This window comes from Geotrypetes seraphini, chromosome 1, assembly GCF_902459505.1.
Source record: "Geotrypetes seraphini chromosome 1, aGeoSer1.1, whole genome shotgun sequence".
Taxonomy (NCBI): domain Eukaryota; kingdom Metazoa; phylum Chordata; class Amphibia; order Gymnophiona; family Dermophiidae; genus Geotrypetes; species Geotrypetes seraphini.
Window position 1 is genome coordinate 531,613,299 of NC_047084.1, and position 14,121 is coordinate 531,627,419.

Genomic DNA, 14,121 nt, shown 5'->3' on the forward strand with positions numbered 1-14,121 from the left:
ATTACAAATGTGAAGCTTGTGACCCAAAAATTAGTTGTGTGCATGTTGTGAATGGAATAGATGCCTTCTAGGAGCTGAATTTGTCATTTGAAATCCTACTACTGCTCCTTTGGGATGTGCTTTAATTTCAGTATTCAATGTAAAAGATTTATTATGCACAATTGTAGTTTTTAAAAGGAATCAAAATTTACCCACAAAAACATGAACAATTTGATTGAGACAGGTTTCCATCATTACATTTTACATGATTATTTGTGAGGGCCTGACTTGGAATACTTACTTCCCTGGGACAGGAGGCTCTACGATTGTAGCGCCGGGTCAGGCGGCTCCAGGAGTCCCTGAACTGCAGGTATGACCTGCGATGGCCTGCCACTCTAAAATAGTGGTGCTCATGTACCAAAAAGAGCCTGGCCAGCAGCCTGGAGTCCTCTGTTGAGAAATTTGGCTGTCTCCTGGCAGCCATTTTAGGAGAAATAACTGCGTATGAAGAACGGGCGATTCTATGACGTCACAACGCATAAAAAACGCGATGACGTGTTTGTGCCGCTTGGGCGTGCTTGCAGCAGCCGCTCCGCGTTACATCAACACTATAGATTATATCCTAAACCACGCCGATATAGCTGTTATACAAAAAAGTACAGCAGAACGCTTAGAAGCTTACCATGTAAACCTAATGAAACTTCACCTCCCCCAAACACAATGACAATTTGTAAATTAAATAAATGAAGATTGGGAAGTGAGGTTCACATATTTTAGCTTAGCTATGCATGGGTGGGTGGAAAAACAAAATCATATTCTGTTTTTGGTAACCTTAGTCAGGACTTGAACCCCTGACCTTTGGGGAAGATACAAGCAGTGCTTTTAAGCACTGAGCTATGTTGGGGACTTGGGAATGGGAGTCTCCAGAAATGGCTATAGGTACAAGCTTTGAGAAAGGGTAATCATTGCAAGTATTTACAGGTGTATTTGATCTATGCACACCCAATGACTGTGCAAACAGATTTCAAAATTGTAACGGTTATGACGTCAGACGCTACATCGGCGTCGAGAGTATATAAGGATCTTTAAAAAATCATTATTTTGTCTCCTTTAGACTCCCGTGCGTTCGTGCTTCTGGTGGTTGATTTGTGATAGTGTGACTTTGTACTGTGATTGTATTGTTTCTCCTTTCCCCCATCTTCTCCCTTTTGTTGTGTACTTGTCAGTTGTGTCTTTGGTCTGGTATTGGTTTGAGAGATGATTGATGAGTTTGAGTTTGTCTTACATGTGGTGGCCCATGATAGATTGCTGCGCAGAGGAAGGGGTCTGGTGGCGGCCCCGGCCCCAGCCCTGGCCCTGGCCCCGGCCCCGGGGCGTGGGCAGGTTAGAGGTAGAGGAAGAGGTCCGGCTGTGGCCCTGGGGCGTGGCCAGGTTGGAGGCAGAGGCCCAGGCCGACGCCGACGCCAGGCCCCCAGGGTATATAGGCCCAGGGCAAACTTCCTTGATATGACAGATGAGCGGTGTATTGGTCTCTTTAGATTTAATCGGGAGACCATAGTTCATCTCTGTGAGCAACTGCAGGTGGATTTGGAGCGCACCACTCTTAGGGGACATTCCCTTCCAGTTTATGTACAAGTAACTACAGCCCTGGGGTTTTTGGCTACAGGAACCTTCCAAAGGCCCCTGGGAGCTGGGGCTGGCATCAGTCAACCGTCTGTATCCAGGATAATCAATAAGTTTTTGGAAGTCTTTTTAAGGCGTATTGCTATGTATATCCAGTTTCCAATGAGTGAGGCAGAGCGGCAACGCACAATGAGGGGTTTTGCTCAACTGGCACGTTTCCCCTCTGTCCTGGGAGCTATAGACTGCACACACGTAGCACTCAGACCACCTGCTGAAACTGAAAGGCAATTTAGGAACCGGAGGGCATATCATTCCATGAACATGCAGGTGGTCTGTAGTGCTACCATGGAGGTGACAGATGTGTGTGCCAGCTTTCCAGGGTCCTGCCACGACGCTTATATCCTGGCCCACTCTGGCCTAGGTGGCAGGTTCCAGAGGGGTGAAATCCAAGGTGGATGGCTGGTTGGTGAGTTAACGTACTACTGCAGATAAAGCTTTGCTACATTAACCGCCTTTCTCTCATTTTACCACAGGGTCATGGCTAACTTTGGAGGTGATGCAGAACAATGGACAACAGATATGTGCCCCTTTTCTAATATTGTTTCTCCTTGCAGGTGATCGTGCCTATCCCCTGAGGACATGGTTGATGACCCCAATTGTGCGTCCCCAACAGCCAGAGGAGGAGCGATATAACCGGGCCCTGAACACCACAAGGACCATCGTGGAACGTGCGTTTGGGTTGCTCAAGTCCCGCTTTAGATGTCTACACCGCTCAGGAGGGCAACTGCTGTACAGGCCCGACAAGGTGTCCAGGATGTTTGTTGCCTGCTGCATGCTACATAACCTAGCGCTGAGAAGACGGATGCCAGACCCTCCTGAGCCGGTCCAAGACAGTGACGATGATGAGGACATCCAAGCTAGACGCAGGCCTCTACCTGAGCAAGAAGAGCGTAGGAGAGGGCAGGTGGTCAGGGACAACCTAATAAGAGCCCATTTCTTGGGATAATGGTGAGTATATTTATGTGAACCCCAAACAGCTTCTCTCTCTCTGTCTGTCTCTGTCTCATGTGAGTGAATGTGATGATGCCTCTTTCTCTAGGCTGAAGTTAAAGTTCAGATGTCCCTGACCAGCAAAGCAAGAAGTTATTGGTAGCAGCTCAAGTATTAAAGGTAGAATAATAGGTAAGCTATCTTTGTTTTTGGCCTCATTCACTATGTTGCTCCTGTATATCATTCCATTAGCAGGCTTTATGATGAATTGCCCACATGTCAAATAGCTAACAGCTTTCATACTCTTGTTGCAGGTTGGATGTCCAAGACTTTCATCGTCACCATACAAGGGCATCGTAATGTGCTTCTCGATGGCCTGGTATGAGCTAGCAGTTTAGGACCTCTTGGTTTTTTGTTGTTTTACCAACAACAAATTGTATATCGACACATGCTGGTGTTAGGTTAGCATGTGTGTTGATTGAACACCCCCTTAGTTTTAGGTATAAATGACATCTATATTGGGAGCTCAGAGAAAGCAGATTGGATGAGTTATACTGCTAAAATGTTAAAACTATGGCTATCAGAAGCCTATATGCTGCTCAGCTTTCCACACCTTGTAGGAGTTAATGATGGTATGGGTCTACAAGTTTCTGTGTAGAATAAGACTAGCACCCCCCCCCCTCCCTTCTCCATGCTGGTACTTCAAGTTCAACTGAAGCTATAGGATAACTGTAGGTATTGTAACAGTTTGAGGTGGGGGACTTTTCCAATGTATTAACATGCTTCCCCTCTTTGCAGGTGTTCGGGCCCAGCTGATCTCCTCCTCCTCCTCATGTGGCTAGCATCTCATCGTGAAGCTGTTCCTGTGATACGGGCGGATCCTGTGACGTATTCCTGATACTTGTGCATAGGTAGGTATGAGACATTTGTGCTCACTTCTACTAACCTTCAACATTCCAACCAGTGTGTGTAGGTTATTAGCTCACATATGGACTCTGTAACAAGGAGGATGGCTTTTATTTCCCTTGCTTCTCTGGCATAAACCTCTGGCCTTTATTCTCTGACCTCCTTACTTTCCTGTCTTTTTCCTACATCCTGCCTTACCCTACCATGAGCAAATCTTAATATTTCACATGCACTGACATTGTACCCTTTCCTCCTGTAGGCTGGGAGTTGATTTGGACCTAGGAGGGGCTTACTCTGTATACCGGTGTAGCTGTGATCCATCTCAGCAAACTGCAGTTGCATGTGTTACAATTTCACACCGCTTTTCTGGACTTTTGAGTGTCAATGAAATGACATAATATTCTACAATAAAAATCTTAAACCACTTAAGGATGTTGTGATTACTTACCAAAGGAATGCCATTATTGTAGCATATAGGACGGCGAATGTTAAGCGCCTAAACGGAATAGATTCATTCAGTAGTACAGTTCGGTTTTAACACCCTCAACTCCTTCAGCTGACACAATACTCATTTGAATAAAATTACAAGATACACACCAATCACATCTCATTTTCATCTGAAACAGCACATTAGCAATACCAGATACAAAACATTTGAAAAGTTGAATTTGTGTGTGATCAAGACAGCACTTTTGAACTATGTATTCAACCATACTTGAGAATATGGATTTCGAGTCAGTGAAAGCAGTGCTTTAAACCATTGACCTACCACTTTTTTGTGTCAGCTAATTGTGATATGATAGCTAAGCTGATTATACCTTGGCACATCACTAAGGTATGCTATGACAGGGGAACCAGAGACACAGGTGTAGGTCAGTGAGTAAAAGCACTATATCGATCATCTGTAGGTTGTGAGTTCAAGTCCCGGCTTGTCTTTTACTTGTGGCATATCTACCTTCCAGGTGCACCTTGATGATGTCACAATGAGATCAGCATTGTGCTGCTTGCTACTTCCTCTTCCTGTGAACTGGAAGCCACATTCAGGTTGAATCAGTGTTTTGATTCTGTTTCTTGTTGTGACGAATGAGCTGATTGTTGCAATGTTTTAAGACCAGGAGAGTCTTCTTTTAAGCAACCTCTCTGAAATAATGTCTCTGGCAAATCGAAAGAAAGCTTATTGCATGACTTAGGTGCCTTTTCTACCAGTCTTTGTGGAACCTAAACGAAGTTTATATGAGGTCTATATGGTGTTCAAAGTCCTATCCTTTCCACTTCCCTGGGACATGAGGCTCTTCTGTTATACCACCAGGTCAGGCAAATCCAGGAGTTTCTCAATTGCAGATATGACCTGTGATGGCCAGGCACTACAAAGTAGTGATGCTCGTTTGGTAGGAAGAGCCTGGTTTGGCTGTGTCCTGGCTGCCATTTTATAGGAAATAACTGCATGTGAAGAACAAGTATAGAAAAAAACATCGATGACGTATATATGCCTCATGAGCGTACTTGAAGCAGCTACTATACTCTACATCAATACAGTTCATTACATGCGCAACGACGCCGATATCGCTGTTATACAAAAATGTACAGCAGAACGCTTAGAAGCTTACCATGTAAACCTAATGAAACTTCACCTCCCCCCCAAACACAGTGACGTTATAAATTAAATAAATGAAGAGGTTCACATGCTTAGCTATGCATGTTTGGGTGGGTGGGTGGAAAAAAAAAATATTCTGTCTTTGGTAACCTTAGTCAGGACTTGAACCCCTGACCTTTGGGGAAGATACAAGCAGTGCTTTTAAGCACTGAGCTATGTTGGGGACTTGGGAATGGGAGTCTCCAGAAATGGCTTTAGGTACAAGCTTAGAAGCTTACCATGTAAACCTAATGAAACTTCACCTCCCCCCCAAACACAGTGACGTTATAAATTAAATAAATGAAGAGGTTCACATGCTTAGCTATGCATGTTTGGGTGGGTGGGTGGAAAAAAAAAAATATTCTGTCTTTGGTAACCTTAGTCAGGACTTGAACCCCTGACCTTTGGGGAAGATACAAGCAGTGCTTTTAAGCACTGAGCTATGTTGGGGACTTGGGAATGGGAGTCTCCAGAAATGGCTTTAGGTACAAGCTTAGAAGCTTACCATGTAAACCTAATGAAACTTCACCTCCCCCCCAAACACAGTGACGTTATAAATTAAATAAATGAAGAGGTTCACATGCTTAGCTATGCATGTTTGGGTGGGTGGGTGGAAAAAAAAAATATTCTGTCTTTGGTAACCTTAGTCAGGACTTGAACCCCTGACCTTTGGGGAAGATACAAGCAGTGCTTTTAAGCACTGAGCTATGTTGGGGACTTGGGAATGGGAGTCTCCAGAAATGGCTTTAGGTACAAGCTTTGACAAGGGGTAATCATTGCAAGTATCTACAGGTATATTTGATCTAAGAACACCCAAGGAACGTCCAAAACTATTTCAAAATTCTAACGGCTTCTATAATGTCAGATGCTACTTTATGGTTAGGGTTAGGGCTACAGTTAAGTAGCTTGGTAGCTCAGTTAGTAAACAAGCTGTACCAGTTATCCATAGGTTATGAGTTCAACTCGCAGCTTGTCTTTTACTTGATTATAACATGAGGGGTTTATGCTGCAGGAGTGTGTTGTTGGGGTGTTGCAGGGGTGTCTAGGATGACACAGAATAGTCACTTGCATTTTCTACAATGCATTTGAATTTCTTAAGATGAAACCTTAGTGAGCCGGGGAGCAAGGTCACCGCAGCCTCACACCTCAGATGAAAAGGTTAATTTATGAGCGATCTGGGACAGTCTTCAGCGACTCGGAGCCCTCCTCCCGCCTGGCCAGAAGGAGGAAGCTTTGGCGGTGGTGATTTTGGTGGTGAGGGAGGGAGGGAGGGAGGGGGGGAGTCACCTGGCTGCTGCATCTGCACTCCTGCTGGCCACAGACCTACTGATCACAGAGCAGAGATCACAGAAGCACGCAGGTATGTGCGCATGCGTGGCTAGGGTTTATATATATACACGTATCACATCTAATTTTCATCACAAACACATTAGCGAGACTATACACAATACATTAAAAAGTTGAGCTTGGGTTTGATAAAATAAACAGCATAATTTTGACTCTGTATTACATTTATTGAACCATACTTAAGAATATGGGTGTTGCATCCGTGACAACAGTGCTTTACACCATTGAGCCTCAACTGACTGTGATATGATAGCTAAGTAGAGTATACTTTAGCACATTACTAAGGTATGCTATGACAGAGGAATTAGAGACACAGGTGTAGGTCAGTGAGTAAAAGCACTATCTCGATCATCTGTAGGTTGTGAGTTCAAGTCCCGGCTTGTCTTTTACTTGTGGCATATCTACCTTCCAGGTGCACCTTGATGATGTCACAATGAGATCAGCATTGTGCTGCTTGCTATTTCCTCTTCCTGTGAACTGGAAGCCACATTCAGGTTGAATCTGTGTTTTGATTGTGTTTCTTGTTGTGAAGAATGAGCTGATAGTAGGAATGTTTTAAGACCAGGAGAGTGTTCTTTGGAGCAAGATATCACTTCTAAACTATCCTCTCTGAAATAATGTCTCTGGCAAATCAAGAGAAAGCTTATTGGATGAGTTAGGGTGCCTTTCCTGCCAGTCTTTGTGGAAGTTATACGAAGTTTATAAAAAGTCTATATGGTGTTCAAAGTCCTATCCTTTCCACTTCTAATAGGAGGTGAGTATGACATTCCTGTATAGCTTTCTGTGTAGCACACATCTACTGGTTCCCACCTTCCATTACTGATAATGTAAGTTCAACACCCACTCGGTACGTTTCATTTTCTAGTTTTCCTTTGAAACATAACATATTTCTTTTCCTTGTATTAATGGTAAATTGTACAATTCTGATACAGTGTTTTAGTTATGTTTTTCATCATCCTATACTTATCAATGCTGAATGTGTGATAATAAAGAGTATATATAAAGTATAATTTTAAAAAAAAACAAATAACAAAAAACAAACCCGTACTCACGTCTATCACGGGTCCATGAAGGACGTCTATTTTGTGCGACGAGGGACGTCTATTTTGAGGGACGTCTATTTTGCGCAACGAGGGACGTCTATTTTGCGCACGTCTATTTTGCGGGACGTCTATCTCACGCCTAAATATAGTTAATTGTTATTTACGTTTACCGGACGTCCAAAGCACGCCTAAGTTAAACGTACTAATAGAGAATTTACTCCACAGAATATATCCAAAAAAGGAGAAGTTTTACTAATAGATGATTTTAACATGAAGGATGTTGATTGGAGTATCCCTGTTACGGGGTATTCTAGAAGTAGGGAGATCCCGTATTCTCTACAAGGAGAAATGTTCTAGCAGTTGGTAATGGAACCCATGTGAGATGGGGTCATTCTGGACTTCAGGTTCTGGAAACTACAAAGCCATGGAATAGAGGGAGATATAAAAAGATGGATAGGCAAATGGCTGGAAAACAGAAAGCAGAGAGTGGGCATAAATGGGAAGTTCTCTGACTGGGAGAAAGTGACTAGTGGTGTACCCCAGGGCTCGGTACTTGGGCCGATCCTATTTAATATTTATATCAATGACCTCGAAGAAGGAACATCCAGTGAGATCATCAAGTTTGTAGACGACACAAAGCTATGCCGGGCAATCAGATCACAGGAAGATAGCGAGGAACTCCAGAGCGACTTGTATCAGTTAGAGAAATGGGCAGAGAAATGGCAGATGAAGTTCAACGTGGAGAAATGCAAAGTAATGCATTTAGGCAGTAAGAATAAGGAACACGAGTATAGAATGTCAGGTGCAACTCTGGGTAAGAGCGAACAAGAAAAGGACCTGGATAGATAGATAGGACCCTGAAGCCGTCAGCACAATGTGCAGCGGCAGCAAAGAAAGCAAATAGAATGTTGGGCATGATTAAGAAGGGAATCACGAGTAGATCGGAGAGGGTTATAATGCCGCTTTATAGAGCAATGCTCAGACCCCACTTGGAATATTGCGTCCAACACTAGTCTCCCAACCTAAAGAAGGATATAAAACTGCTGGAGAGGGTGCAGAGGCGAGTAATGGGTATGGAGAAACTGGAATACGAGGATCGACTTATGAGACTGGGATTGTTCTCCCTTGAGAAGAGGAAACTGCGAGGGGATATGATCGAGACATTCAAAATACTGAAAGGAATAGACAAAATAGAGCAGAAAAAACTATTTACATTGTCCAATTTGACACGGAAAAGAGGACAGGGAATGAAGCTGAGGGGGGACAAGTTCAGGACGAATATCAGGAAGTTCTGCTTCACGCAGAGAGTGGTGGACACCTGGAATGCTCTCCCCGACGAGGTTATTGCGGAATCGACCATCCTAGGATTTAAAAGCAAACTAGATGCACATCTCCTTATGAGGGGCATAGAAGGATATGGATGACTACAAATTATCACAAAAAATAAATAGAACCAAGGGAGGCTGTTAAATAAATCTATATCCACATAGCACAACCTCAAGAGTATAGGATAACAAGTCCAAGTGTTACTCTTAAGGGAGAAAAGATCTCAGTGTCTAATAGGGAAAATCAAAGCAACCCATATAGACAGGCTAGTTGCAAATATAACTTGCAGCCAGCAGACACATCCTCGGTCAAAAACTCCCAAAAAGATGAGGACACAATTTCACAGTGAATTTCAACAGTCTTAATTCTAAGTCTCAAAAAGTTTTCAAAAAAAACACTTATCTGAAAATTGTTGTCTTCTCAATCAAATTGCAAACACAAGAACGTGATCCTGGAGCTTGGAAGCAGGAGAAAATCACTCCATAGGAGACAAACTCAGAGCATAGCAGCTACTAAATATCACCACTAGGGTTCCCTGTTTCGCTGGTGCGCTTCTTCAGGGATTTGCTGGAAAAAAAACACAAAAACAGAGCTTAAAAAAACTCTAAAAGGACAGGAAAACATATATTCCACTGCAGCTCAACTCACAGCATCGATTCACCCGCTTCAATTTCTGTCAAGAAAATGGCCCCCCAGCATTCTAACTGATATAGGACTCCTCCTGGCACCACACCCACGTGATGACATCAGCATCATGCATATTCACTCCAAAACAAAAGTCAGAGTGAAAAAATTCAAAACAAAAGCATTAGAAAAAGGATTTCCATTCCACACCCCAATTCAAACCAATGGGAGTACAGGAATGAAGAACACATATCCAGCGTTGTTCTCTCTTAAGTAACAGTTGTTTAAAATCCCCACCTCGAATGGAAGGAAACACACACTCCAAAACCCAGCAGCATAATTCTTCAAATGAATGCTTGTAATCCATGCAATGTTGCACCATCGGAGCTTCAGTGCGTTCTCTCAAAAGACATGACCGGTGCTCTATGAGCCGAGTCTTAAAGGCTCTCGAGGTCTGTCCCACATATAATTTATTACATGGACATCTAATGATATATACAATGCCACTGCTAGTACAGTTAGTGGAATAGTATAGTTGATAACATTTCAAATCTGCTGGATTGGTGAAAGATGAACTCTCTTCCATAACACTGCATACGGAGCAATGACCACACTTAGTATGTCCTCTTACCGTATTCATATTCCTCTGTTCACTTACAGCTTCTATAGCTACCCTGCTTGTGGGACACAATTCATCTTGAATAGATTTATTGGGTGCAAAAGAAAACAAAGAATCACATGTGTGTTGCCTTATTCTCAGCAGGCTAGCATCTATGGCCATAGTTTTAAGAAATATTGGAAATGTCTATCAGTGCATCCTTGTTTTCGGGAGTGCACTATGATGTTTTCTTTTGCACCCAATAAATCTATTCAAGATGAATTGTGTCCCACAAGCAGGGTAGCTATAGAAGCTGTAAGTGAACAGAGGAATATGAATACGGTATGAGGACATACTAAGTGTGGTCATTGCTCCGTATGCAGTGTTATGGAAGAGAGTTCATCTTTTACCAATCCAGCAGATTTGAAATGTTATCAACTATACTATTCCACTAACTGTACTAGCAGTGGCATTGTATATATCATTAGATGTCCATGTAATAAATTATATGTGGGACAGACCTCGAGAGCCTTTAAGACTCGGCTCATAGAGCACCGGTCATGTCTTTTGAGAGAACACACTGAAGCTCCGATGGTGCAACATTGCATGGATTACAAGCATTCATTTGAAGAATTACGCTGCTGGGTTTTGGAGTGTGTGTTTCCTTCCATTCGAGGTGGGGATTTTAAACAACTGTTACTTAAGAGAGAACAACGCTGGATATTTGTTCTTCAATCCTGTACTCCCATTGGTTTGAATTGGGGTGTGGAATGGAAATCCTTTTTCTAATGCTTTTGTTTTGAATTTTTTCACTCTGACTTTTGTTTTGGAGTGAATATGCATGATGCTGATGTCATCACGTGGGTGTGGTGCCAGGTGGAGTCCTATATCAGTTAGAATGCTGGGGGGCCATTTTCTTGACAGAAATTGACGCGGGTGAATCGATGCTGTGAGTTGAGCTGCAGTGGAATACATGTTTTCCTGTCCTTTTAGAGTTTTTTTAAGCTCTGTTTTTGTGTTTTTTCCCCAGCAAATCCCTGAAGAAGCGCACCAGCGAAACAGGGAACCCTAGTGGTGATATTTAGTAGCTGCTATGCTCTGAGTTTGTCTCTTATGGAGTGATTTTCTCCTGCTTCCAAGCTCCAGGATCACGTTCTTGTGTTTGCAATTTGATTGAGAAGACAACAATTTTCAGATAAGTGTTTTTTTGAAAACTTTTTGAGACTTAGAATTAAGACTGTTGAAATTCACTGTGAAATTGTGTCCTCATCTTTTTGGGAGTTTTTGACCGAGGATGTGTCTGCTGGCTGCAAGTGATATTTGTAACTAGCCTATCTATATGGGTTGCTTTGATTTTCCCTATTAGACACTGAGGTCTTTTCTCCCTTAAGAGTAACACTTAGACTTGTTATCCTATACTCTTGAAGTTGTGCTATGTGGATATATGACTACAAATTATGCCAGGTGTACACCTGGGAGGGCCTCCGCGTGTGCAGATCGCCGGACTTGATGGACCGTAGGTCTGATCCGGAGATGGCACTTCTTATGTTCTTATATCTGTATGTATGTGATGCCATGGAAGTTGTGGCATTAGGGAGAAGCCTGGGGTTATGTAGGTGCCAGCAATATTCAATGCCGCACCCTCACAACTGCATGAAGTAATGTGAGCTGCCGTGAGAGTTTGCAGCAGCCATTTTCCCAGGCAGCTTCAAGGGACAGGAGCAAGAGGGCTGCTCTCCTGGAGCACAAGGCTGTATGAAGCTACATTTTGGTGACATCCAAAGGGAGTTTGAATAACCTGTGATTGTCTTTTGTTACCATATGACACACTTCAACAGGAAATGTTTTTCCCCTTTGGTTCATTATCATAGGAGACACAGATCTGTAGAGCACAATCAGATAGAATCAGACAGTCAGCATCACAGCATGTCAAAATGTGACACAGCTGCTGTGGCAGAAGAGCCCCGTATACAGGTGTACTGTTGTAGGGTCATGAAATGGTTAACGGTTGTTTAAAATATTGCTCTGGCCTACATAGCTGAAAACAGTGTACAATCTATTGACCTCATCTGCCTGAAATGTATGTCCCTGCCTTACCACATTGTAAGCTAAATAGATGCCATGATGTACCCTGCCCTCCTGTACATGTAACATTTAGAACTGTAAGATTTAGATAAGCAGATAAATGAGATAGTTTCCTATAGGACTATAAGTTGTATCCCTGAGCCTATCATAAGTGCTGGCTTAGGACCAATAATAATTGTAGAAAGTTATAGAAGTAACAAATGAAAATTGTAGTTTTTGCATATATTAGTTTGCATATGTTTAGTGAAAAGGGCATAAAAGTCCGTGCATTTCCTGTTTCGAATACTCTTGTAAGCAGGCTGTTCACTGCACTAGAGTCGGGCATGCTGTAATAAACTTCTTGTACTTTCTTCACGCCTCTGACTTTGTGTGTCCAAGTGACCTTTCAATGTAAGTTACATCTCCCAATCCAGCGTGTACTCTGACTACATGGGAGACAAGTATAGCAGGTCTGCCTAATGGTTAGGGTACCTACAGGTTGCAAGTGGAGAATTTAGCCCCTAACCATGTGGATACAAAGTGCATTCTGAAGTGGCTTGCATTGAGTCATTATTGGATGTGTGGGAGCCCTCAAATAGCTGCATTATGAGGGCATGTAGGTCCCATACTTACATGCTGTTGGAAAGAAGTGGGTTGTGGACAGCTACAGTACATGCCTGTGCGACTTTCTATATTATGGCTTCATTTGGCCGTGGCCAGTGTGCTGGGTTGTAATACTTCTACATGATTTGATATGTTGGATGGTGAGGGCTGTAGTGATAGGACACTGTGGTATAGGTATGGACTGCCTGCATTGCTGGCATCCTTAGGGAGAGTGCACTTGTGTTAGGTATGGTGCTATGCATGTTTTGTGCCTGTATCTCTGCAAGCAAAGGTGTGCAAGTGTTGTCCACATCCAAGGGGATAATGGCAGGGTTTTCATGGATTGCTTACCAGTAACTGATGGACATTGGCTATATCAGCTGCTGGCTGTAATTCATATGAATCTAGGCCACACACAAGAAATAATGGTTCTTGATGTGCTATAAGAGTGATATACTTGATATGAGACCATAGACATCCTATATATAAAAGTAAAGGGCATATGGGCTTGAGCGAGTGGTAACCTTTTATTATGCTGACGCCATCTTGATCTTTCCCACTTCAACCATGTTCCCAGATCCAACACCATTACAAGCCTATCTGTAAACCCTTTCCAGATGTTCTAAATCCTGAAAAACTAATTTGCTGGATGACTGGTTCTCACCCTAAGCCTTCTTTGATTCCATTATTACTTGATATTCCAATCTCTCCCACTGATTCCTTCCACCACCAAGGTATCATTTTTGATTCTGATCTCGCCTGTCAATCAGTCAAGCCGATAGGTGCCGATTGGTGTCTAGGACATGAGCAATAGCCCCAATGTCTTTCTTCCCCTCCCATGAGTTTCCTAGTATGGATGTTTACTCTGCTTTTATTAATGGTGTCCTTTTCTTCTGATTTTCTAGTTTTGTGAACTGCTGTGACCTGGCAACAGAAACTGCACTCTAACAAGCATTTTTAATAAACAACAGAGGTTTGATAGTTTTATTATACAGACCACTACAAGGCAGTAGGGCTGGATCCTATACCTTAAGCAATGGTTCACTTGGTTTTGTATTTATAAGGATGTTAGAGTAATGAGAGGAAAGGGCAGTTAGGAGCAGCAGGGTGGCCTACTGGTTATGTGGAATGATGTGCAACATGGGATTCAGATTAAAATCCCTCGGTGGCTCCAGGTCTTATCTTACAGCTGACCTCACTATCCCTTACATCACTAGCAAACATAGCAAGGGAGCCCTGTCAAAACAGGAACTGGACCTGAGACCCCACAATAGCCGCTGTGTGGTCATATGGCCAACACATGTGAGCAGATAATGAAATGCTTACATACTTTGGGTAGTGAATAATGATGTTGAACTTCCATAGATTTAAAAAAAAAAAAAAAA